Source organism: Engraulis encrasicolus, chromosome 8, assembly GCF_034702125.1.
Source record: "Engraulis encrasicolus isolate BLACKSEA-1 chromosome 8, IST_EnEncr_1.0, whole genome shotgun sequence".
In the NCBI taxonomy this organism is placed as follows: domain Eukaryota; kingdom Metazoa; phylum Chordata; class Actinopteri; order Clupeiformes; family Engraulidae; genus Engraulis; species Engraulis encrasicolus.
This window is the reverse complement of record NC_085864.1, coordinates 23,846,469-23,871,752: the sequence shown is the minus strand read 5'-3', so window position 1 is coordinate 23,871,752 and position 25,284 is coordinate 23,846,469. Positions and strand designations below refer to the sequence as shown.

Here is a 25,284-nt window from a genome sequence, read left to right as displayed (position 1 = left end):
TCCTGTTTTCTCAATACCTCCTCCTCCTCCTCCCCCCTCCTCGTTATGAACAGCTGTGTATGAGCTGTCCTTACTTCCTCCCACTGCTCTCTCCATCTTGACATGTCCCTGCCTGTACACTTCACTTCACCACAGCCTCAACACCTCTCTCAACTCCGAGGGCTAAAACTTTGGGGAAAAAAACCACAACCAATGGAATTTCCCCATGGAGTTAAAAAATTGGTAAAAAGTCAACATAAACACGGCAAAAATAGTAATTTTGTAGACTACGGAGTAATTAGCGAAGTTGAAGGTAGCTCGGGTGGTGGTGTTTTGTGTTTGTATGTGTGTGTACATGTCGACAGTGTGGTGAAGGCCTAATCTGTAGTGGGAATCTACAGGGCCTGTAGTGCTGCTCGCAGTGAGGTCTCACATAGGCAAAACTAACCCACCCTACCACATATGATTCATGCAAAATGGCAGACAAGTCGATACCTGAAGGTGTGTGAGTGTGTGCGCGCGTGTGTGTGTGTGTGTGTGTGTGTGTGTGTGTGTGTGTGTGTGTGTGTGTGTGTGTCTGTGTGTCTGTGTGTCTGTGCGCGCATGTTGTGTCTGTGTCTGTGCGCGCGTATGTGTGTGTGTGTTTGTGTGTGTGTGTGTTTGTGTGTGTGTGTGTGTTTGTGTGTGTGTGTGTGTGTGTGTGTGTGTGTGTGTGTGTGTGTGTGTGTGTGTGTGTGTGTGTGTGTGGGTTCACAAAGTATACTGGGCTGAGTCATCCGAGCTATGCTGAGTGCAAGTAAGAACAGGTACAGGTGTTTCCAGTACCTGGGATTTGCTCTTTCCGCAGAAAGGTGGTCCTATCTCATCGAGTACATCTAGTTTTGTTTTGTTTTACAGTAACCGATAAAGGGAAAGAGGAAATGTACAGTCCAACACACTGAATTTAGTTTCTTTTTTTAACTTGTCAGATATAATGAGCATTTAAGTAAGTAAGTAACTGTAGCCCCTTTACGCAAGCTGTAAATGACAAAAATGACCATCATAGTACTATACCACTGGTGCACAGGGGCTCTCTCTCATGCACATTACAACAACATTACAATTGGTCATTGTCATTCTGGTAATAGCTAATTTATAACAGGGGCAGTATCTTAAGTAACTCTCTCTCTCTCTCTCTCTCTCTCTCTCTCTCTCTCTCTCTCTCTCTCTCTCTCTCTCTCTCTCTCTCTCTCTCTCTCTCTCTCTCCCTTCCTCCCTCTCCCTTTGTCTCGACATTTCACCAATGACACAATGGATTATTGTCTCTGACGATATTACAAAATATCATCTCGTGATGTATCCTGTTGCACATGCTGGACATCGGTTATGAGGTAGTGAAAGTCGGAAGTGAAAGCAGATGACTGGCCGGCCGGCATGCTGCATCACTGCTACAGGACAGAGTGATAGCAGACACGGAGAGCAAGACCACGGAGACAGTGTTGCCAGATTGGTCTACTTGGGATGGCCGTCTGCGGGTGAAAGCGGGAAAAAAATGGCCATTTGGCGTTTTTTTTTTCTGTTGTTTTATGCCCATAGAAATCAATGCAATTTTTTTTCAATTGGGCAGAATTTAGCGCATTTTGGCGGTTTTTGAGAACCGTTTGGGCGGGATGTGATCAGACACATCTGGCAACACTGGACATGGAGAGCGTTCACACTAGCAGCATTAGCAGCAGCAGTACAGGAATACTGTCCAGTGAAAACAGGAGAAGGGATTAAACAGGGGTGATTTCACAGCTACTTAAGGCCCTCACAATCTAATATCTAATCCAATCTACATAGCAGGTAGGAAATCATAGGTTTAAAAGAAAGCACTGCTGAACCATTCAGTAAAAGCTGGGCTATCTTCAAACACCACGGGGCATACAGATATGAAGGCGTCAACTGCTACTTGTATGTAGCCCCCTCAATGCACAGCATACCTCCAGTGGCACGCTGTAATAGTCATTGAAAAGTTAACTACCATAGTACTACAATACTATGACATAAAACAGGGCCTTTAGTATTGCACTATGACTTGGTCATTGCCATTCTGGTAACAGCAATTTTATAACGCCGTGTCTTAACGGGTTAATGGGCCCTATTGACCTAATATCTATTATCTAATATCTAAATGACATGTAGGAAGCCATAGGTAAACAAGCATTGCAGGCCCATTCAGTAAAAGGCGGGATATCCTCCAGCATCACTGTGCAGTGTGCATGCATACACTACAGTTGCGAGCGCGTCAGCTGCTGCTTGCAGTTAATGGGCCCTATTGTCGAGTTTCAAGATGCTGAGTACACACTTGTTTCACAGAGCCAGACGTAAGGGCTGTGATATACGAGTATTACAATGTAAAAGTTGGCAAGAGACACTCCGTCGTCTAGTGTCTAGTGTGCTGAGAGAGAGAGTTCAGGCAAGTTGGCAGCGGTCCACTGGGCTGCAGACGAATGGCAGTCGGTGACTCTGCTGTTCCCTCTTCTAGAGACCTTATCACCATTTATCTCGCCCGCCTCGCCCTCGCTCCCTCGCTCTCGCCCCTCCAAAACATCTATTCTACTCTCTGGTGAGCCAGAACACTATAGGGCTGTATGCGGAAGAAACCGGGCATTAAATTGCAGCTCGTGATCCCAATTTTGCGGACACAAAACATGCTAAAGCGGCACACAAAAAAATCGACTCTTTGTTTGTTATAGCATTATATCCATTATATCGGTCACAAGACCCTTAAACAGCAGTGTAATTCTATGGCATATGCTAGTACATGCAGCTCCTAGGAAAGGAAAGCCCGCTTAACGTCAGTCAGCAAGGCCTCCCAAGTCAGTAAGAATGAGCAGGCCTACCGATGGGGGGGAAGACGACAAACAGGTATGTTGTCCCAGGCCCAGGGAAATAGGGGGCCCAGAAGTGGGTCCCCATTACATTGTATGTATTGGGTGGGGGGCCCTGCTTTCAGTTGACTTTGTCCCGGGCCAAGCGAAAGCTGTCAGCGGCCCTGAGCATGAGGAATCAATAAAATGTCCACCACTGGCACTTGAGGAGTTGGGTAATTCAAGGGTCTGCTGGGGGGGGAATCATCAAACTGAGGATATTGGAAGTGATGTCAAGACTTTGGACAGAGACAAAGCTGTCAGAGATAAAAAATAAATAAATAATAATAAGCAAATAAATAAAAAATACAAAGTTTTTTTCTGAGAAGATCACAGCTCTTGCCTTGCACGATGAATTAGCTTCATACCTCATCTACGTCTTTGCGTGGGTACATCGGATGACACAGCAAACCACCCCCACTGACATTTTAGATCTTCTCGGAATGGCACACGGAGCGTTTGGTGTTATGTGCCTTGCCTTGTCATAAAAAAATGTGTTTTCGTCTGAGTAACACATTTTGCCAACCATAACATCAACTCCAGCTTGCAAACCCACAGACTAGGTTCTCTATAAAGGCCGTAAAGAAACTACAGCTTTCTCATTAAGCCGGCCTGACATTGCAGTTACGACAAATAATTTATCCTTTTCCAAAGCAGTTTCCAGCTCGTTGAAACAATATTTTAGGCCATTTATGTGCTTTCTTTCAGAATGTGCCATAGGTTTTACAGAGTGTGTTTAGAGCTTCAGTCATAGAGTTCAGATTAGGGATCAGCAAGTGTTTTTCAGGAGAAAAGGTGAACAGTACTCCACAAAGTGTTCCGAAAGCCCAAAAACCAAATGAACACTATTATAACAGGGCTTACAGGGACTTGACAGAGATGCTGTTTTTTGGGTTTTTTTTTTTTTGAGAATTCGCAGAAGTTCCCTCCTCCCTTTGATCCCATTTAGTTGATTAAACGGCTGCTTTAAAGGGATTGACACCAGGGCCCCCAGATCTAGCACCGTACGGGATCAGCGGAGTTGGAACATCCCAGTTCCCACGCTGAGGATGTCCTCTCGCCGGCTCCCTTTTGTCAAGCGCAGAAAAACGCAAAGGTTTGTGTCCTACAACCACTTTCTTATTCAGGACACACAGACAGACAAGCTCAGTTATTTGGTCCCATTCCCTTCTCTGGCTCAGGATGGAAGGCCTTTTTTTTCCTAAGTCTCGATGATGACAATGCCAGGCCTGGTCCAGGCCATCTGGGAGCATGCTAACAATGCCCATTTAGTTTATTTACAGAACAGAGGCTCGCTTGGCCACATAACAGAGTAAATATTCTGTGCGTCAGGCATGGCTGAGATGACAGCCTGAGCCAGCGCGACGTTGCCCCGCTTGAATCTGCTTACTGTAATGGTACTAATGATACGCCACACGGAGCCCATGGTCATACATACAGGAAGCCGTTCCATTTTTAGGAAGTTCTCACAGCAGGGACTGAAGGACAAGACTGCCGTATCGAGTGTAACGGAGAGACGAATCGTCCTCCAAGCCAGACGGTTTATGCTTGAAATTGACAAGCAGACTGAAATGGATCCCATAAGTGCTTCATTGATAAGTGTGCTTTTACACTCGGAACATTTCGTTCAACTGAATTGAACCTCAGCATGTTTGCCCCATCAGTACAGCTGTTTTTGAATGATCTGTAATGTTGTAATAGCTACGGCCAGACTGCCAGACATGTTTGGTTTGATATCCAGACAAATAATCTGCTCAGGCTAATATAACCAAATGATTGCAGCCATTCCTGACTGTTCCGAAAATGGCATGATATGAGTGGACTAAAATAGACACCGGAAAAAAAATGGATGAGCGAAAAATGTGATTATGTATGTCTAAATTACACATCAAAATGGGCGGCTATGTAGGAAAAAGAAACAACTTTATATGTAAACACATATAGAGATCCCGCTCAAGCTTTACTGCCTCCCTTGAGTAAATATTTGCACTCAGTGGAAATTCTCAGGAACAGATGGTCTGTAGCCCACATCTTTTGACTTCCAACTTCTCCTTTTTCCACAGGTTAGAGTCCACTAACAGAACCTCATTGACTGACAACATTTAATAATTCATTTTCTTGGTTAACAATGCCTTTTTCAACAGCACTCTAAACATAACTAACAATTGGTTTCTTTGTTACGTTTGTTTTTTCCCACCTTCGTTTCATTACTCACTCTCCAACATGTTTATTTTCGTATGGTGGTGGAGGCAGAGCGCTCGCTTGTAGCAAACCCCTTTCCAAGGCCTGTTGTCAATGTTCTCTTATTTGAAAAGGAATGTCCTGCTAGAACGCTTGAAAATAAGACGCACTTCTACAACTGATAATCCAATATCGTAGCAGCACATCCCTTCCCCATTAGGCTTATATGTTGTTCCTGAGTGAAACCCAAGGGGCAAGGGTCCAGAGCATTACGCCACTATCCATCACCTGAGGTGAAAGCCAAGTAAGCAAGTAAGTATTCATGCAGACCACACAATGGAGGGTCTGGGGCCACAAAACTGCAGGCGCTACCACCAATCAGAGAGCTCTCTCCCTCTCCTGGCTGGCTACCCCCGCCCGCTAGCCCCCAACGCTTATGTGAGTGTTTATGGCCATTATTTGTGTCTTCACAGCTCAGTGTGTAACCTAGAGAAGTACAAAAAAAGTGGTGTTGGAAAGAGAGGCTAACTTAACGGGCGTTGGGGAAAGAAAAAAACAACCCTAAGTGTATATCGGGCGATACAACGTGTGTAAACAGAAAGCTGTGCCGAGAGAGAGAGAGAGAGAGAGAGAGAGAGAGAGAGAGAGCTGGTTTCTCCACTCCCCACTCACTGGCAGCAACTCTGTAAACATGGACGCCATAGTTTCGGTTATGCTTTAGGGGGAGAAAAAACACTGGGAAGTCACTCACTACTGAACTGGATGATGACATCAGCCCTGAAACTAGATAACGGATCCAGAGAGGACAGAGAGGACAGGGACACCCACCACAAATGTGACCGGCACCTGCAGCCACGTCATACGAAACTGTCATGGCTTTAAAAGTGAAAGGGGGCGGTGTATGTGCGTTTCTGTGAGTGTGGGTGCGTGTGTGTGTGTGTGTGTGTGTGGTGTGTGCGTGTGTGCGTGCGTGCGTGCATGCGTGTGCGCATGTGCATGCGTGCGTGTGTGTGTGTTTTGAAGGGGGAGAACCTTTTGCATGAGACTTCTGAAACCTCATAAAATAAAGATAAGCATATATGCATGAGACGAGAAAAAAAGTGAGGGGGAGGGTCACTGATGGACTTGTGGGTCTTAATTTTTAATGATCTCATTCATCCCAAGCTGTGGCTGTTTGGGGCACTTGGTGTTAGGGCTGGGAGTTTGAGTACACAAGGTCTTGCTAAAGTGGTCAGTGTGAATCGACAATGTCATTAGAGCTTTTGACAATGTCATTAAGGAAATTGATTTACTTGAATTCCTCAATAATTAATCTACACTTTCAGAGATGTGAAATGGCTGGGTTGATTTTAATATTTGATGTGTCAGTTTTAACATTTAAACTGATACAGTACACGGTGAAAACAGTTGAGATCTTTTATTCATTGTATTTGGGAACAACATCTATTTGGATGGATTTTTGAAATGGGTTTCCAAAAACAAAACCAGGTTGTGCATCCTATCAGACAAGAGCTTCTTGAAACATAACACTCTGCATTTCAACAGCACATGCTTGATGACCACTGAAAGCAAAGAGCTTTGGAGGCCTTTGTAAATTTATCTCAAACATATCGCACAGATGCATCTGAGCAAGCAAACTCCTTGGATCAGCATGCCTCTTGATGTGTCTCTAGAGAGTGAAAGTCGAACGTAAAACAATAAACAACAAGGGGAAAGCCTTTCTTTGGGGTTCCCGTGTGGAGACCCTGGACAGGTGCAGGCCAAGTGACAGGCAGGCAAGGGCGCCGGAACGACTTCTAAAGTGGTGGTCCTTTTTTTTCTTGATTATTTATTTCTTAACAATGTTACTGCTGCTGCCCTCCACTCATTTGCCTGCAGTAAAAGTTGAGAAAGCCTCAAAAAGGCAGCCCAAAAGTGGGGATGCCAATGCACCACTGCATCTACCTTTACGGCACCCAACAACAAGGAGAAAGCCTTTCTTTGAGGTTCCTGTGTAGTAGGGAACCTGGACAGGTGCAGGCCAAGTGACAGGCATGGCAGGCAGGGCGCTACGCTACGCTGGGTCACCACTCGGCCTCTGGCAGGCAGATTACAGTACTCAGGATATTAAGCTAAAACAGCAGGCTACCGCAGACACTGTCTAAATATGTAATGACATCCAGCAACACTTTTAACAGGCCGCGCTCTATGAATAGGCATAAAAATAAATAAAAATCCAATAGCTTTCTTGGATATCCGCAACAGAGTATCGAATAGCCGCGTATGCTGCTGCTAGCCATGCGCTTTATTCATTTCCTGCGTATATATTCACCTTCAAACAGCGTAGCATTTTTGCAAAATAATCAAAAAATCTGCATGCAAGTCAAATCTTGCCACTTCATAAAATGATTGTATTCTCTCTATAACTGGCCCTAGCCACTGTCTAGAGAGGTTGATCTGATATAAAACTGTATTTTCAGGCCTTGGTTGTATACAGTCATTTGGCAAGGAACCCCCCCACTACATGCTAGACACATTTATTTTCATATAGACAGAGTGTTATTTTGATATATGGGCTATGGTGATGTATGGGTGGAATCTGTGGAGCGTGGCGTGAGGCGGCTAGACCCGGGGTACCATGGGCCTACTGTCTCACTCCAAGCACCGTGAAATCAATCTCAAATCTTGTAAAACATGCCGTGTGGTGTGCCCCCCTCCTCGCTATTTATACTAGGAAGCATTAGATATAAACCTTAGAGTCGTGCATTATTGAGAATAATTACATGCCCGAAACGGCATGAAATGTAAACTTGAACTGCAAGTGGTACAAAAAACAAACCAATCCTGTACGTATGACATCACCTGAAAGCACACAGTGCATTTAGGGTTTCTGAATCTACTAATGTGTTTGGGTCATAGGGCATGGTTGGATATCCGTAATTACTAAGTCAACATTCGTGAAGCCTTAGTGGCGAAATGTCTTTCAGAACTCTGTTGATACGTAAAACAAAACCCTGGGCATATTAGAAAAGTGCATGAAACAAATGCCATTTTACGAACATGGGAACAGCCTAAGATAGGAAAAAAGAGAAAGTTCTAATCAATTTCTTATTTCAAAAGCTGTCTGAGGAAGCTTCTAGAGAAGATCCTATATACAGTAGCTGAAGACTACTGTAGTCTCTGAAGAAGGCACGGGCAAAAGGTTCCATAGAGTGCTTCTACATTTTTTAAATGATCTTGGGGAAAAAAAAAAAAACGAGAAGCCTTTTTTTCCCAAGGAGCATTGCTTCTGTATAGCCTAACCCAAAACACTGACACAAGAGATTAGGGATTTAATGTGATAGGCACAATACAGTCTCAGCACATTTGTAGCTCACCCTGATTTCCTGCTTTCATCAGACCCGTTGCGGTAACACGAACAGAAGTGGAAACATCAGTTTACCTACACAGTCGACTTGGCACGCCGCATGGTTTTAGTATGAAAAAGAGCACAGCTACGTAGGCAGCCTTTAATTTTCCTACTCTATAGTTGATACTAGTAGGCACCTGGTGCCTGGGAAGCCTTGCAGGTGTTTTCTAAATCACAAATAAGCAAGCACGACACGAGGGGCCTGGGCCTGTCCGTCTGCTGAGGCCCACTGGACAAACCACTTTGCTTAGACATGTAAATATTAACTAAAACTCAAGCTAAAGCACATACAGTATTTGCACACATGCAGCTCAACTATGATTGACTCACTACCATTTTTTAAAAAAATAGGCTACACCAATAATGGCAGTGCATATTCAATGCAGCAAAAAAATGTGCAAGAAAAAGAAAGCATTACAGAAGCACAGTTAAATGCAAATGACCAAAATGATGGACCATTACGATGGAAAAACAACTTCTAAGTAACTTTTCCATTATCTTTTACATCACTGACGCTGACACGCTCTCAAAAAAATCTTTTTGAACTCAAAAGAAATATAAATGCCTGACGCAGTTCTATATTTCCTGGGAAAACTATAAAAGGGGCTTGGATGTTTCCTTAAGAACGGGATACGGGCGAAGCGGAGTGCTCAAACTAATAATCCCCGGAATGCCTCAGCACCACCACACATGCCTGATGCACATTCACCCTTGGCTACGAGCTGTCTCCAGCTGGGGTTCAGCAGCACACCAAAAGCTCAGCTCGCATCCCCCTGCAGCACTCGGGGAAGCATATTCACACTCCCAAACCTAAAGCAGCAAAACTCTCTTCTCTCTCTTTTTGGAGCCTCTCCCTCTTTCCCTCTCTACAGCAGCACCCCCCCCCCCCCCCCCTCTCTCTCTCCTCATCATCGTCTTTGCCTTCTTCTTCCTCCTCTGTCTCTCTCTATATACGTATCTCTCTCTCTCTCTAACACACACACACACACACACACACACACACACACGCACACATTTCTCTTAGCTCATTGTCACATCTGTGAACAAAATGTCAAAGATGGAAGCTGATAAAATGCTAACGTTCATTTGCATCACAATCGCTACCATGTTACAGGAAACTATCTCTTCTCCTCATACAAAGGATGCAAATTTCAGACATCAAATGTGAAAATGTGAATAATTATTCTGATGCAATGTCACATTTGCAGTGTGTTGTTCCTACTAGTGCTGCTGTGCTGTGAGTGTTCAGATGGCTTCTTCCTTCGCATTAGATGAGGGGACTGGTATGCGAGCCGAGCTCTACTCACAATTAACAGAGAAGCATCTGGCTCAGGGGCTGGGGTAGAGAACCGCAGAGCCACAAAGAGAGACGAGAAGAGAAGGAAAGGAAAGGAAAGGGGGGAGAAGGGGGTTGGAGACCAAGCCTGGAAAATTTTGGGTAGACTGGAGCTGTAGCACTATAGCTGCGCTGGAACTGGCTTTTGAGCACCCTCCAAAGTCCAACAAAGTTAGCTGACACAGAAAACAATCTGAGGTGGAATTCTACGCCGACTGAGCTCGACTGTCATAGTCAACTTAAAAGTCGACAAACAAATGAAGCACAGCACCATGCTTTCTTTCTTTTTTCCGCCGTTCAGGCTTTTTAAAGTGGTCTATTAAAAATGAATCATACTGTTATAGTAATTAGAAACTGATTTTTCGTTCTCATGTCACACACTCAAGGAAAGAATAATATTAAACATTTAATTGCAAGCAGTATATTGTCACGCTCCGCTGTAACTCCCACAGTAATATGATTACAAGTTCAGTTTGGTATTCGACTCATTAGTCCACCAAACATCACACTCGCACCCCCACTTCACAATCATGTCATTTGCATGCTATAATACAGGAGTTCCTATTTGTTACAGTCATGAAGCCAATAAAGACTGCATCTGCATTATATTACGTATGAAATCATATCAGATATTAATACACACTCTGAGCAGTATGCATCAGTTAAAAGCTTGAGCAAAGACGTAATCTGTCACATGGCGCAACAGCTTAAGACAGTCATCTGACCTTCCTGGAAAGCACTTAAATAGGGGTAACGATAAAGATGGCGCCATTTTTTTTTTTTTTTCAAAGAGGGGTATTTGCTAGCAGTAGGTTCCCCATTATATCTCTCTGGTATCCGGTCGGTGTGCCTCCTCCTCTCATTCCTAGTTTGACAGGATTGACGGGCTCACTAGCCAAGCTGATTAAAGGCTTAAAGGTCAGTAAAGGGGGCCAGCCTCTACACAAACACCTGCCGCCGTGCCGTGCCACGCTGCACCGCACCGCACCGCACCACGCTGCACTGTGGGTCAAGCGTGGGGTATTAGGCCTCGGACTGATGTAGGACAGGTGGTTTCATTAGACAGCCAGAGGACAGGTGTGTGGCAGGCCGGGACACACAGGCATCACTAGCAGCTCTCGAGGAAAGCTCCGGACAACAACAACAACAGTGGCTGCTGACTCCACACGTTTGCTTCCTGTCCTGTCCACCGTAATGTCTTTTTTGTCTGTGGTCTTTATTAGGGGTATTTTTTTTGTCTTGGATAGGCTTATTGTTCTCTTTTGCTCATCTGTTGTTTTGTTGTTTTAGCCATCTTTGAATGACTAAGGAGAACAGCAAAATAAGGTCTTTATTACAACAAGGTGGTATAGAATTATGACAGTAGATAGGCTACTTCATCCTTTGCCTTCCATTCAAATACAATGCACAAGACAAATTAGCATTTTTTTTAACTTATCGACCTTATATCTCTCAATTGATTCTATTTTACACCTTCCATGGCAATCACCTTGAAGAGGACGTTCCCTGTAGGAAACCAGAGTGAAGTCCATCCTTATAATATACTGTATAATGTACTCCATGAAAGCGAAATTTGAGATGGATAAAAAGACGTCTGAAACACAGTTCTCCAATGAGCTCTTTTTAAAGCCCCATATAGAGTGGAGTCTCGTCTTTCTCTTGCACGTGCTCCCTCTGACACCAGACATGTTGTCTGACAATGGCCATCCCTATCACCCCATACATATACCAATAACCTCTTATAGCCAGAAAAAAACAGAACAGAACAGAAACATTATCTCTAACCTTGGCGAAAGATGAGACCGTGAAACACTAGAGTCTCAGTCTGGACGCTCCATTATCTACAGTGGATTCCAATCATTCAGATATTTTGGGAATGTGTTTTAATTTCAATATCTCTTCTGCGGGATGCGTCGTCAGCATCCTACGACCTTGGCAACGAGAAAGAGAAGGTTCGCAGGGCCGCTTGTCTCATTTGGCTTGAAGCCTGTTCTGTTCTCTCATTGTCCCCCTTTTCAGGTGAGAGATCATGTTGCCTTGAGAGCGGTTTTGTCTCCCAAACAGTAGTCAGTCACAGCACTGCTGCTGCCCGCTCCTGCTGTTGAGTACTATTTTTCTCTGTAAACTTAGACTGCACTGTGAAACGTGACCTCTTATTTGTTCATAAAGTGTACATTCATTCGCCGTACATACATACTGTTTACATCAATTAATCAATTCAAAGTAAACGTGCAGCATTTTCCTCAAGTCTTGTTCTACCCAGGGTTTGTTGTCTTTGCAGTGTAGGCAGCAAGAGTGTTTGCCAAAATTCAAACAGTGGTGATAATCACAGAGTGAAATATGTCAAAACATGCAGAAAAGGCTTTGCCAAAGATTTGCTACAGTGACCACTGAAATGCATTGTGAGCTGTCAAAAACAGTCAGTATTGCACTTTCCCTCCATATTTGTTGTCTTTTGGACAATAAAAGTCTCTCTAGTAGTAACAGGAGTGAAGTAGGATTCTTTGGCTATCTTTAGTGCATGATCTGATATTGTAATGCTAAAGTCATAAATGTTTTTGCTTTGACAGCAATGTTGTGAAAATAAATGTTTTTAAGGTCATAGAGCATTGGTTGTGCGGATGTAAGATGTTGGTTGATTATGGATGAATTGAGCTAACGTTTGCGTTGCATAGCTACAGTATATATGGGGCATGGACAAACTATTAGTGGTGCGTTGCTAAGGTTACTCTTAGCGAAGCGCTGCATTTAACATTGACAGTGCATGAAGCAATAACCTGCAGCAAGTTGCACAATAATATATAATAGCCGTGAGTACTGCACAACCCCACCATGCCCTTTCACATGCAGATATGTTATTTACCATCTTCACCACCACAATGAGAGCATTGTGAGCTTGGAAAATAATTACCACTTTGTTCTGGGTTTCTTCTTCCTTGTAATTTCCATTGTCCGATCAAAGGTGTCACTGCTTTCTGTTATTCTTTTCCATCAGTGTTATGTACAGTATGGCTGAAAAAAAGACACTGGTACACTTGTGTATTGAACAATACGGACCAAAATGAAGAGGGAGAATGAATATTTATGAGAGTGTTTCCCATCAATGCACCCAGAACCCACTCAGCTGTTATGAATTGAAACTTGTGGTGACCTACTTAATAGAATGCCAGATGACAAGGATATGTATTTTCTCTCTCTCTCTCTCTCTCTCTCTCTCTCTCTCTCTCTCTCTCTCTCTCTCTCTCTCTCTCTCTCTCTCTCTCTCTCCCAGTTTCTGAATCTTGCTGCAGACACTAAACAGCCTAAAACATAATGTTTTATTATTTCAAGCTCTTTATCAACTGTGTTGGTGGGGGGTTGGATCCAGGGCATCCGGTTCTTTGCTGGCCGACTAATCCAGAAAAAGGCCAGGCAGTCACAGTTGCCTTTCTAGACAGGATTGTCTAATGCACTGCCACTCCCTTGCAGAAAACAAGCAGGACCAGACATACTGTGTAACGGCTTCTTCTCGTGATTTAGCTCACGTGATTTAGCCCACCTTGCCAAACGGTGGTAAAACAGGGCGTTCAGGTTGTTTTCCCTGTGATTCAAGTGAGGAGTGACTGATTATGACACTTCATGCACTGTATTCCAGTCTGTGTACTTCAGTCAGGGCCGCTAGCAGCTTTTGCCGGGCCTGGGATAAAGTCATCTAGAAGGACCCCCCCTCTTACTGTAATACATACAATGTAATGAGGACCCAATTCTTCCCCCTCCCCCTCTCCCTCTTCCGGGGCCCAGGATAACTGACCCCTTTGTTCCCCATGTCAGCTTCCCTGCCTCTCCAGTACCGGTGCATGTTCATGCTAGTGTTAGATCCATTAGCTAAGACGGTTCAGTATTCAAGGCCCGTTTGAAGATCCGCCATGATCCATGCTGCCCTTTCCTCTGCTGGTATGCACTTCAAAGCGAATAAATAAGACTGCAGCCATGCATCCGAATATGATCGCCGTGGTTCATGTATACTTTTGCCTGTGTCCTATAACTAGTCACTAATACATAAAATAGGGCCAGGTTGAGAGAAATAAGCAAAGCAATGCATTTCTTTCGGGATAGTATTTGTGATGACAGCAATGGCATGCCATGCTTACTAGCCACATTTGGACAAACTGCAGATGTCAAAACTACTTCTGTGGGAATTCACCATTGAACAATACACGCAGCCAGCTTTGAAAAGAACACTAGTGAGGAGCACCAAATGTACTGTAGCTGTGTCAGATACCGTGCCTATGAGAGGAAAACTCAGCTAATTAACAAAGGCAATGTGTTTTAAATACATCAATAGACATGGTTTCCGATTGATTCGCTGATTTGTAAAACACCTAAAAAGATGGAAGAGTAAATCAATGCATTTGTAGGCTACAGTCATTAACTCGGTCGCACCCTGCTTGTTTTACACAGCATTACACGAGCGCAACACACAACGTCAGCACCTCCTACTTCTCTCCCAAAATGTTTTCGAACTTCTGTAATGCATTTCAAAACTCACACAACGTGCGATTCATTAGCACCTTACGTGACAATGCAGGGATTCTGCAATTACATACTGTGTTGTCGTTCCAGCTAGTTACACAGTCGATAGACCAGCGCTGGCCAGAGGCTGCATTAATAAAAAGGGGGTTCCAGCCAGCGGGTTCTGGTCTGGACTGCCTATGTTTAAAGGACTTCTGACAGTCTCTCACTGACATCACTACCGTGTTGTCCTTTAGAGTAAAGTCACCACTCCGCTGCAGCAGGCGCCAACACAAATATTAAGGGTCTAGCAGTACCTGTAGGAATGTCCTTCTGTGAGAGAGCCAAAAGCCAGAAGAAACCCACTGATTTAATCCAGATTAACAAAACACATAACAACAGATGAGTGTTGCATATGCTTGCATTGTCATTGGCTGTTATTTCACCCCTGACCTTTGAACTATCAGTGTCGCACCTGGCTGAGACATTGTAACTAAACAGCGGGAAATAATCCACACAATATCTTCCATGTAAATACATTTCAGTGCCTTTGCACAGGATTTGTATTCTTAGCGCTTGTTTCATATTGTAGTCAATAGAGTCCATCCATATGTTCAGAGTGGCAGCGTCTAATGTGATAAAGCCGGCGAATACGCCCCAAACAGCTGTCAGTAAATCTGCACTTTCCATCTTGCTGCCGATTGCTGCCTTACTGCGTCATATATCTCATCACCGTGAGGTTCACGTCTTCTTGCTCTGACCGCCCAAGATGCTATGCTGACAACCCTTGTCGTTCCCAACGTCAACATTTTTCTGTCTCACGATAGAGAGAGAATGCATTTTGTGGCTGTGGCACTTCTGTGAGTTCCCAGATCTGAATGTGCAGCAGTGGCTACTCTCTATACAGCACACACTAATAATATGGCCTCCGTCCACCACAAAATAAAATAAACTTCAATCTACTATATGCATTGAAACACACAGACACACACACACACATCCCCCATTGTGTACCGTACCTACACGCCTACGCAGATAGAGTCTATAAAGTAGAGTGGCTGGTAATGATTATGTGTTACAACCACATGGGTGGCGTGCTGTAGGCCTACATCATGTGACCTGGGCCCAGCATGCTCTCTGCTGATTGTGTAGTGTAGTGTATATGCCTAGCGTGACACCAACGCAACCCCACCCGCGCCCCCATCCCCACATGTACTGTATGGTACCCCACCACAACCTGTAACACATAAAGCGTGGTATGGAATTGTTGCCAGGAATGGACTGGCTTGTATTGGGAGCAAAGGGGAAAAGCAGAAAAAAGGAGGGAGCCTACACTCAGCATATGACGGAGAGAAAGTAGGAAAGAGTGAGTGAGAAAGTATGTGGTGTGTCAGAGAGAGAGAGAGAGAGAGAGAGAGAGAGAGAGAGAGAGAGAGAGAGAGAGAGAGATGTGGAGAGTATGTGGTGTGTCAGAGAGAGAGAGAGAGAGAGACAGAAAGAGAGAGGGAGAGAGAGATGGAGAGAGCAGCTGCGGTTCATGTCATGAGGGGGAAGGGGGGAATGCCACGCTTGTTAAGCCAAATGCTGTGATGGGGGAGAATGAACCATCGAGCATCAAATTTTCATATGAGCATCAGTGGTGCATGGCTTTAGAAGTGCATTACTGAGGCAAAGCGGCAGAAAAATATCCTCAAGGAATAGCCAATTGGAAACGCACTTCATTTATATCGTTTCAGTCATACAAAGTAGTTCACCCTAATGATTGACAAGAGGTCAACATATGCCCGATACATAAAATACGAGGGGGGTTCTTTTTGCGTCTGTAACTGTTTGTCTCTGTGGGTTCAGACTAATAGGTTAACAGCATCAGATGGAAAATCTTGGAAAAGCTAACATGACCTATATGAATGAAAATCTTCGCAGACATGGAAAAACCTTTTTTTCCCTGATGGGTCAAAACACTGTCCGCTGTACTACGCTGTTGCCATACAAGGAGACTCCTTCATTTGCCATCAGATATCTAAATTGAATTGGACATGTTTTCATTTTGCTTTGTATTCTATTCCATTAGTGAAAAATGAATGATAGGCCTACTCCCCCCCATATCAATGTTAATATCAAGAGTAAATGCAGACATTCCTACTGCCAGTCATCTGTGGACAATAGAGCACGAAATATCCGCTTCCCCACGTAGTATGGCGAAAGGAAGACCTCGAGCATCAATTTCTGTGTTTTCGGCTCAGTGCATCTGGCTTCCAGCAGCAGCAGCAGTACACAAGCAGAAGAAGAAGAGTCCTTTCAAGGAGATAAGGACGGTTGTCTTGTCACGCTCCAGTGTGTGGTGAAAAAAACACACACATAAAAGGGGTCCGTCCACCACAGTGGAAGAACACAATATCTGCTCTTTAGAAAACTATACTTACAGCCCAAGTAAAACAAACACGGCACCACACCATCACCCACGAAACACCACCGCCGCAGACAGGGGCTGATCTAGACGTTTTGGGGCCCTAGGCGAAATATAAACATGGGGCCCTCAAAAGTCATTATATAGACATAAAATGCTGTGTTTTTGGTGTTATTTTAGTGTTTTGTCTCATGTATATCTTCGATTACTTTACATAAGTGACGCATTAAGGTCAAACCTACTTTTTTTGTGTTTTCTCCATGACTGATGTGACAGTTGGGGGCCCCTATAGAAGGCAGATTTGGTTGGGGCCCTAAGCAATTGCCTAGGTTTGCCTAATGGAAAGTCCGCCTCTGGCCGCAGATATCCCTTCCTGTTATTTACCCTGGGCGGGTTGGGCTGGGGGGGGGCTGCTTCTTCTGGGGCCCCGCCGCCGTTGTGGCCATTTCAAAGCAACGGTTCAACGCACACTTGACCAGCCTCCCCTCTGTTGATTGTTAGGACGGAAGGACTTTGGTGGCAGAAGGGGAGGTGAGGCGTCACTGACACGTGAAGTGGTGTCATTCTACTGCCTTCAACCTTAGGATCACACAGCGTGGGGCAAGTTAGAGCACGTCAGTGAAGTGAAGTGAAGTGACTCAACTGACTGACTGTGGAGCTTGAGGAGCACGGCACTCACTGGGCCCTGTAATCAGTTCCATCTTTTCAGCACATGGATCTGGTTTTACTGAGGGACATGTCTGTGAGGCACAATCGTACTGTTCGTGTGCGTGTGCACACGCTAGACACCGAGAGGCATACAACATACTGTATCTGAGAGACTGAGGTAATTAAAAATGACAACTGTCTTCAATCCATATTTTATAACGAAGACTTGTGTGCTAATTCATCACAGAGCGAGAACAAATGTAAACAATGTGGTTGAGGATGTGTGCGCCAAGATCGTTTTTTGACAAGGGGAAAAGTGTCATTTTTATGAATGTTTAGAAGACTTTAACAGTGCCCAATGAGTTTCTCAGGTGAGAGAGGCAAGACACTACTTGCTTACTGTGTACACTTGAACCTCCTCAGGCAGAGTTAGAGGTATGTGTTAGACAACCTGGCCAAGACCCTGCCCAGAAGAACACAACAATAGCCTTGTGTTTTTTTCTCAATAATAAATTAGATCTTCTGATTCCCTTTTCAAAAGAAAAAATCCCCAAAGACTATTTTAAGACGTTAAGTCAAAGAACTGAATGAGGTAATTGGTGAATGACGATTAACTTCTCCTTTGATTGACGTGGAATGGTAAGATGAAATACAGTATGCTATGGTTATCTCGGGAAATGCGCCTGCAATGGTCTCAAATTCTAAAGAAGCGGCAGCAAAGGCGAAGGCAGGCGGTTTAAATGGCCTTGTTGGGGTGTGGTAACAGCATCTCATATGACAGACAACAATAGGTAGAGGCTGACTACTCTGGCATAGATCCTAAGTGCAGTCTTCAGTTTCACCAAACATACTCATGTGAGGGAGATAATATAGTTGAAACTAGGTAAAGGAAAAGCGCATCAATAATTTACCTCATTAATTTAGGAGAAGATGCCTGGCTTTGTTGACGACAGCAAGGCGCTGAAGCTGATGTTTTTTAATCTTTAGAGTTTCCAGGCTGACTGCTTTTATCTCTGTGCATTGATGATTTCAGTCATTTTTGTGTGCCATGCGGTGCAGCATGTCCAAAAGAATATGTTGGATTGATGATGGCAAACCAACAAGGACATTGGTTTTTGAGGTGAAAATCAAGAGCAAAATATTCTCTCTAGACACAGTCAGAATAGTGTGCTTCATGGGCAGGGAGGAACCAAGTCTGTCTCTCCGTGTGGCCGCCAGAATTTCTAATCCCTTTTAATCTTGCCATCAAACTCATGTACGTGTACGCCAAAGACAATGAGAGCATGTAGGCCTACATCTTTTGTGCTAGTTTTTGCTAATTATTACAATTATGTGGGCTGGTGGCCATGTAGGGTAGGCTACTGTCCATTCAGTATTGTTTTTCGTTCGCTGAGTCGAGTCTTCCATGCTCCCATACATCCTCAGTTCTTCAACAATATTTGTCACCCTCCAAAAACAGGACCCCACAACCCCCGCCACCCACCGCCACCCCCCTTCTCCCTGCCAGCTCTGCCAAGGCTCTTCCCACCAAATCAAGTGCACCCATCCACACACACCCTTTGTTGTCCGACTGCCCCCCCACACTACCCCACTCGCCTCTCCTCTACAAGCTCTGAATCATCCAACACTTCCTCCTTTTTCTCAGCCTTTTTAAACAGGGCCACGGCTGTCTAGAATTCAAACACTAATTACGCGTGGAGCCTGGATTCTCAGCCTGCTTTACGCCCAATCAGAAGACAGACAGTCGCGTTGGTTGGTGTCCCCCCTCCTCTCTCTCTCTCTCTCTCTCTCTCTCTCTCTCTCTCTCTCTTTCGCTCTTCATTAAAAACAACACACGAGCGACTTGCCACTTAACAGCAGAATCTAATGTCTGATGAGGGCTGAAGTAGAGTTCAGTGCAGTCGAGTGCGTGTGTGTGTGAGTGTGTGTGTGTGTGTGTGTGTGTGTGTGTGTGTGTGTGTGTGTGTGTGTGTGTGTGTGTGTGTGTGTGTGTGTGTGTGTGTGTGTGTGTGTGTGTGTATGGGGGGGGGGTGCTGTTTGGCCTGGGTTACCTTTGGGTTACCTCCCCTCCTCCCTCCTGAGCCCTTGTTTGTTGTGTGAGGACTCGGTGGGGAGCAGGTGGTAGATGAGCGACGGCCAGCGCTAAGCCACTTATTTTACACCTAGCTAGCTGCCTGCCACTCCCCTGCCAGCAAACATGCTGACTTCCAATTCAATGGCCATGAGGATACACCCTTGGCTGCACATCGGTCCGAGTGGGAGAAATGGAAATGGAAATGGAGAGGGGCGGGGGGGGAGAAAGAGAGGTCCTAGTGGGAGAAAGATATATACAGTATATATAGAGAGATAGATGGAGAGAGAGAGAGAGAGAGAAAGAAAGAGAGAAAAAGAGAGAGAGAGGTCCTAGTGTGAGAAATAGAAATGGAGAGAGAGAGAGAGAGAGAGAGAGAGAGAGAGAGAGAGAGAGAGAGAGAGAGAGAGAGAGAGAGAGAGAGAGCGAGAGAGAGAGAGAGAGAGAGAGAGAGAGCCAAGTGAGAGAAATAATATACTCATGAAGCAGGGACCCCACGCGGACCGTTTCCATGAACCCGCGAGCCACTCTCTCAGGAAGCTGCTGCTGACCTGTTCTCCTCCATTAAGGCATGGCCCACTACATCACCTTCCTTCTTCTTTTCACACCATTGGTTACCTTCTGCCACATGTTCACTACACATATTCCTTTTCCCCCTCTTTCTTTCTTTCTTTCTTTCTTTCTTTCTTTCTTTCTTTCTTTCTTTCTTTCTTTCTTTCTTTCTTTCTTTCTGTCAGCCCTCCCCCCAGCCAGCTCTTCTTCTGTATCTCTTTTTCTCTTTTCTCAAAGCTCTCAAGCACACTCATGCATGCAAAACACGCACACGCACAGACACACACAGACACACACACACACACACACACACACACACACACACACACACACACACACACACACACAGACTCAGTAATGAACTGTGGATGTGCTTATGGATGAGTGCTTGTAGTATGTGTGCATGAGTGTGCCAGTGCATGTATGTGCATATATTTGTTGGGTGGAGAGAGAGAGAGAGAGAGAGAGAGAGAGAGAGAGAGAGAGAGAGAGAGAGAGAGAGAGAGAGAGAGAGAGAGAGAGTGAGAGAGAGTGAGAGAGAGAGAGAGAGAGAGAGAGAGAGAAGGAAAACGACAGAAAGAGAAGAGAAAGCAAGCAACAGAGACAGAGAGAGAGCGAGAGAGGTAAAACGAGAGAAAGAGAAGAGAAAAAGCAAACGACAGACTCAGAGACAGTTAATGGTAGATAACAAAAAAACCAGCAAAACTCCACAGTGACAGGTCAGGGGGAGTGAATACTCGTAATCTTTAATTACTGGCGGTGTTATTAAGGGCTTCATCCCTGCAGGGTGGAAAGCCAGCTCTGTATGAAAGAGTGAAACCTGAGTAAAGTCTGAGGTAAAGGCATATCCTCAAACACCATAACCACATGATGCAGGATGACACATCAAAGGAAGAAACACAGGTGACACGGTAACAGCACTGCATGCGTACATAATAGCCGGTATGTGAATGACTACATTCTTATCGTGGATTTACAAACTACAAAACAGCGGAATTACAGACTTTAAAACGCACATAAGCCTTACACTTTTCCACTTTCTTGTACTCAATGGTACATATCTATACGGTCCTATGGAAATTAGACACTAATGTACCATAAGCTTACGTATATGTTGATGAGAGATCAGTGCGCTTTGAGTAAATAATAAAAACCCAAAACAGTTCCGAGAAAAGAGAGATTTAAAAGTCTGTCAGTAGTCTAATAACGACTGGGTGTGGTGTCACAATATGGCTTTTCGGCATAAACTAAGAAGCTTGTGTAGTGTAATCCACGTTGGACAGAGTGGCAGTTAAAAAGGCCCTCTCCTAAAACAGACACCAAGTAACAAAGAAATAATACACCAAACTTCAGATGACTTCAACAGCTGCAACTGCTTTGATCCTTAATTAATTGGACATTTCTCATATACTTAAAAAGTACAATTCCACATCTGAATGAATAAATGAGTTAAATGTGGAAAGAGCAATTTTGAAAGCATGAGCTAAACGGCATCACTCAACAAAGCGAAAGACATGGGCTTTTTTTCCGCACTGACCAAAGAGCTTGAAAGAGTTTTTTACGATGTCTACATCCCTTTGTTAGACTCTTGTGCCGTCCGTAATGACAACCTCACATACGACTGTATACAGTTAAATAAAGATATATACCCACTTGTTTACGGGCAATTCATGATTACAAGAACGGCACATAGACAAGAGCTGCATGTGTTGTGTTTCGTTGCTACAACGTTTCAGAAGTTGTAGCATGTGCACATGTACGATCAAAAAAGATACGTCACACATATAAACAATTATGTTGATGTGGTGTCACAGTCTAACCCCCGTATACTACACTCGGTACCGTCCCCTCTTATCTCAGCACGGGAAGAGAAAACACCACCGCGATGCTCCGCAGGGCCGCTTACAGCTTTTGCTGGGCCTGGGACAAAGTCATCTGAAAGGGCCCCCTAACCAATACATACAATGTAAATGGGACCCAATTCTGCACCCCCCCCCCTATCTCCCTGGGCCCGGGACAACATACCCCTTTGTCTCCACCCCCCCTGTCAGCGGGCGATGCTCCCGAGCTCTAGTGTGTCACGATAAGTCAGCATCTCGGCAGCTCTGTCACTGCGCATACTTCTCCAGGGCTGGGCTAAAGCTCCCCCATACACACTACACTACAGCTTACCACACCCAGGAAGAGAAATACATTACCGACACACAATGACACCCTTAGCTGTGCAGAATAGAATAGAAAAACGCTTAACTGGATTGTGTGCGGTCGGTCTTCCAACTAAATCTCTCAATGGGAATCCTACTGCTATAAAGAAATGAAATGCCACAGAATGAGATTACACAATATGGATGTAATTCGTTTTGAATTCAATCCATTCACGCATCCAAGGTCACGGGTAACAAAATGGAAACCTTCATTAGGTTTTGGCCAGCAGCCCGCACATATACTGTATGTATACACACACACACACACACACACACACACACACACACACACAAACACACGCACACACACACACACACACACACACACACACACACACACACACACACACACACACACACACACACACACACACACACACACACACACACAAGGGTTTATATTCATATAGCATTGGGGCTTTTATATGGTGTACTACCCACCGAGGGTGTACTGTACACAAGTCACAGATGGGGACAATGGAGAATGACATTCCCCCCTTCAGGTGATAGCAGCTAGTGCTGATGCCATTAACACGAAATGTCATACAAAATGGGATCCAGGGTCAGGTGGCTATTCACGGCCATTTAAAAATATGCCCACACAAAGCAACAGCAATTACACCCAGGGGCTATAGTGTACTGTAGGATAAACCCTGCACGCACATTATCTACTTGACTCCTCAAATTTCAGAGAATAGAGTTTATGCACCTCTGATGACAGTTTATCCACTCGATAAGAGTGTATTTATTTACGTCATGACAATGGAAGTGCACCAAATACAACCTTTGACATTTTGCACCTTGCTTGCACCAACCTCGCGACGATCACCACATTTCTACTTGGCTCACCTCTTGCTCTACCCCCTACACTCCTAATTGTACAACTAAGTGGAACAAGCCAATCCACCAGCAATCCATTGTGGCTGAGTGAATCATAATTGAAGGCACAGCCTACTGGGACGCTACTACTCTCATTCTTTTATAAAAGGCATCTGGGGACGTAGACAATATTAGTGTTCCACTGAGCATGTGTTTTCCTGTATTTCCTTAAGTTATGTCTGTGTTTCCTCTGGTTTGCTTTACGGCCGTTCCCAGGTTACTAATTTGTGTGTTTTGGGTGGCTCGTCTTCTCTTTTCCCAGCTGAGACGCTGTGTCAGTGCAGTGGAATTAAGTATTTATAGGGCTAGCGAAGGGGCATCACTGCTTTTGTACTTATGACTCTGGAGCCCGGAGGTGTGCAAATGGTTCTCACTCTAAACGGCAATGAAATGACTACACTTTATAGGCCTGTATACCTAAACTCACTTAATATCAATACCATCTGCTGCTGCTGCTGTTGTTGTACGTACGGCATCCTGCGAGAGCGCTTGCATTCAGTGTTGCCAGATTGGGCGGGTGCCCACCCAATTGGGCTACTTGGGATGAGCGTCTGCGGGTAAAAACTGGAAAAATTGGCCATTTGGTGTTTTTTCAGCCGTTTTTGGGCCCATAGAAGTCAATGTAATTTGCTGAATTTGGGCGGAATTTAGCGCATTTTGGCAGGTTTTGAGAACCTTTTGGGCGGGATTTGGTCAGACACATCTGGCAACACTGCTTGCATTCGCCACCGTGGGCAGAGCACACTTCCCCTGGGCAAGATTCCGAGCTTTTCTTCCAGGATGAATGTACTGGGCTAATGGCACCACGCTGGCCCATGCCAGGGGTGCATTTCTCGAAAGGGTAGTTGCTAGCAGTTAGCAACATCGGTAGTTGCCAATGGGTAATTGTATTGCAACCAACAAAGTAGCTAACGCAGTTAGCAACTACGCTTTCGAGAAATGCACCCCAGTTCAGGTATTTTTATGTCCGAGCCATTGAGTCCTAACCAGATTTGTAGCTGGGGGTTGTTAAGGTATAACAGATGCTGATTTACCATGGTTACACTTACACACCGCTGTGTTGTGTGCCCACTGCCTACCTTTTGGTTAAAATACTACAGGTGCTGCTTTACGTTCCTTTTATTTATCGTTTGAGTGCCACTAAAACCAAGAGGAAAGTGGAAAGCTAGATCAAAATGGCGATATTAAAACGTAGGCTACAAACAGTAAAGTTTGAATTGTTAGCCCTCTTACATAAAGTAAAAAAAACTGTGCACAGTACATACACAAGTACAATACAGTGTTGAGAAATATGCCTATCTTGAGTATACTGAGCATTCAACAAGTCACAATATTTTTTTTAGATCCATAATTATGAACAGTGGTTGGATATCAGATCAACAATGTGTGTGGAGCCAAACCTCAAGAAACACAACAGTCTGGAAGTTTACCCTGCTGTGTTTTCTGTGAGGATCACAGGTATGCAAATGATCCATGTGATTGAACCGGAATGTCATAACATTTGCAAATAACAACTCATTGGAATGAGATCTATCCTCAGCTCACATCTGTAGAATGTTTGAAATCAGATGACGGGGGTCGACAAGGGATCAAAAAAAGACTAACTCTGACCTTGGTGAACACACTATGTCACATGTCATCACATCAAAAGCCAAAAATATGGAACTTTTTTTAGGTTTTCTTTTTTTTTGCTCCTTGGCTGCAGACAGCCCCGCTGGAGTGGAGAGACACGTAATAAACTTTTACCAGAGAACCGTCTTTTATAATGGAAACTGCATGCAGCCCAGTCAGAGTGTCCCAGGGGCAATGCGGGGTTAAGCGGCATGGTGCTTCACTTGATGATGGAGGAACAGCATTTATAGTAAATAGGAGTGCCACATACGGGGGAAAATGGTCTCTCCCGCATGGTGAAAAACGTTGATGAGGGACCAGAGCGTGAGATAGTGAAGACTGAGCAGCCCTGTCTGACTGTGTGGGAACCGGACTGGCATGCTCAATAGGGTCATTGGCTGTGTGCGTGTGTCTTCTTGTGTAGCTGTTGCATGTGTTTTTGATATCTTCGTTAAATTCTAATTACCTCCGCCAAGGAGGTTATGTTTTTGGTTGCGTTGGTTTATCTGTCTGTTTGTTTGTCTGTCAGCAGGATAACTCAAAAAGTTATGAACGGATTTGGATGCAACTTTGTGGAGTTTTTGGAAATGACAAAAGGAACAAGTGATTACATTTTGGTGGTGATCTGGATCACGATTGGAAACCA

At 44.5% G+C, this 25,284-nt stretch overlaps 1 protein-coding gene across 1 annotated transcript in view; it reads right to left on the bottom strand.

Annotated features, from left to right (window-relative positions):
- nectin1b (nectin cell adhesion molecule 1b) overlaps positions 1-25,284 on the bottom strand; it is a 65,508-nt gene that overhangs the window by 23,820 nt on the left and 16,404 nt on the right. The gene's annotated exons all lie outside the window — the stretch shown is intronic.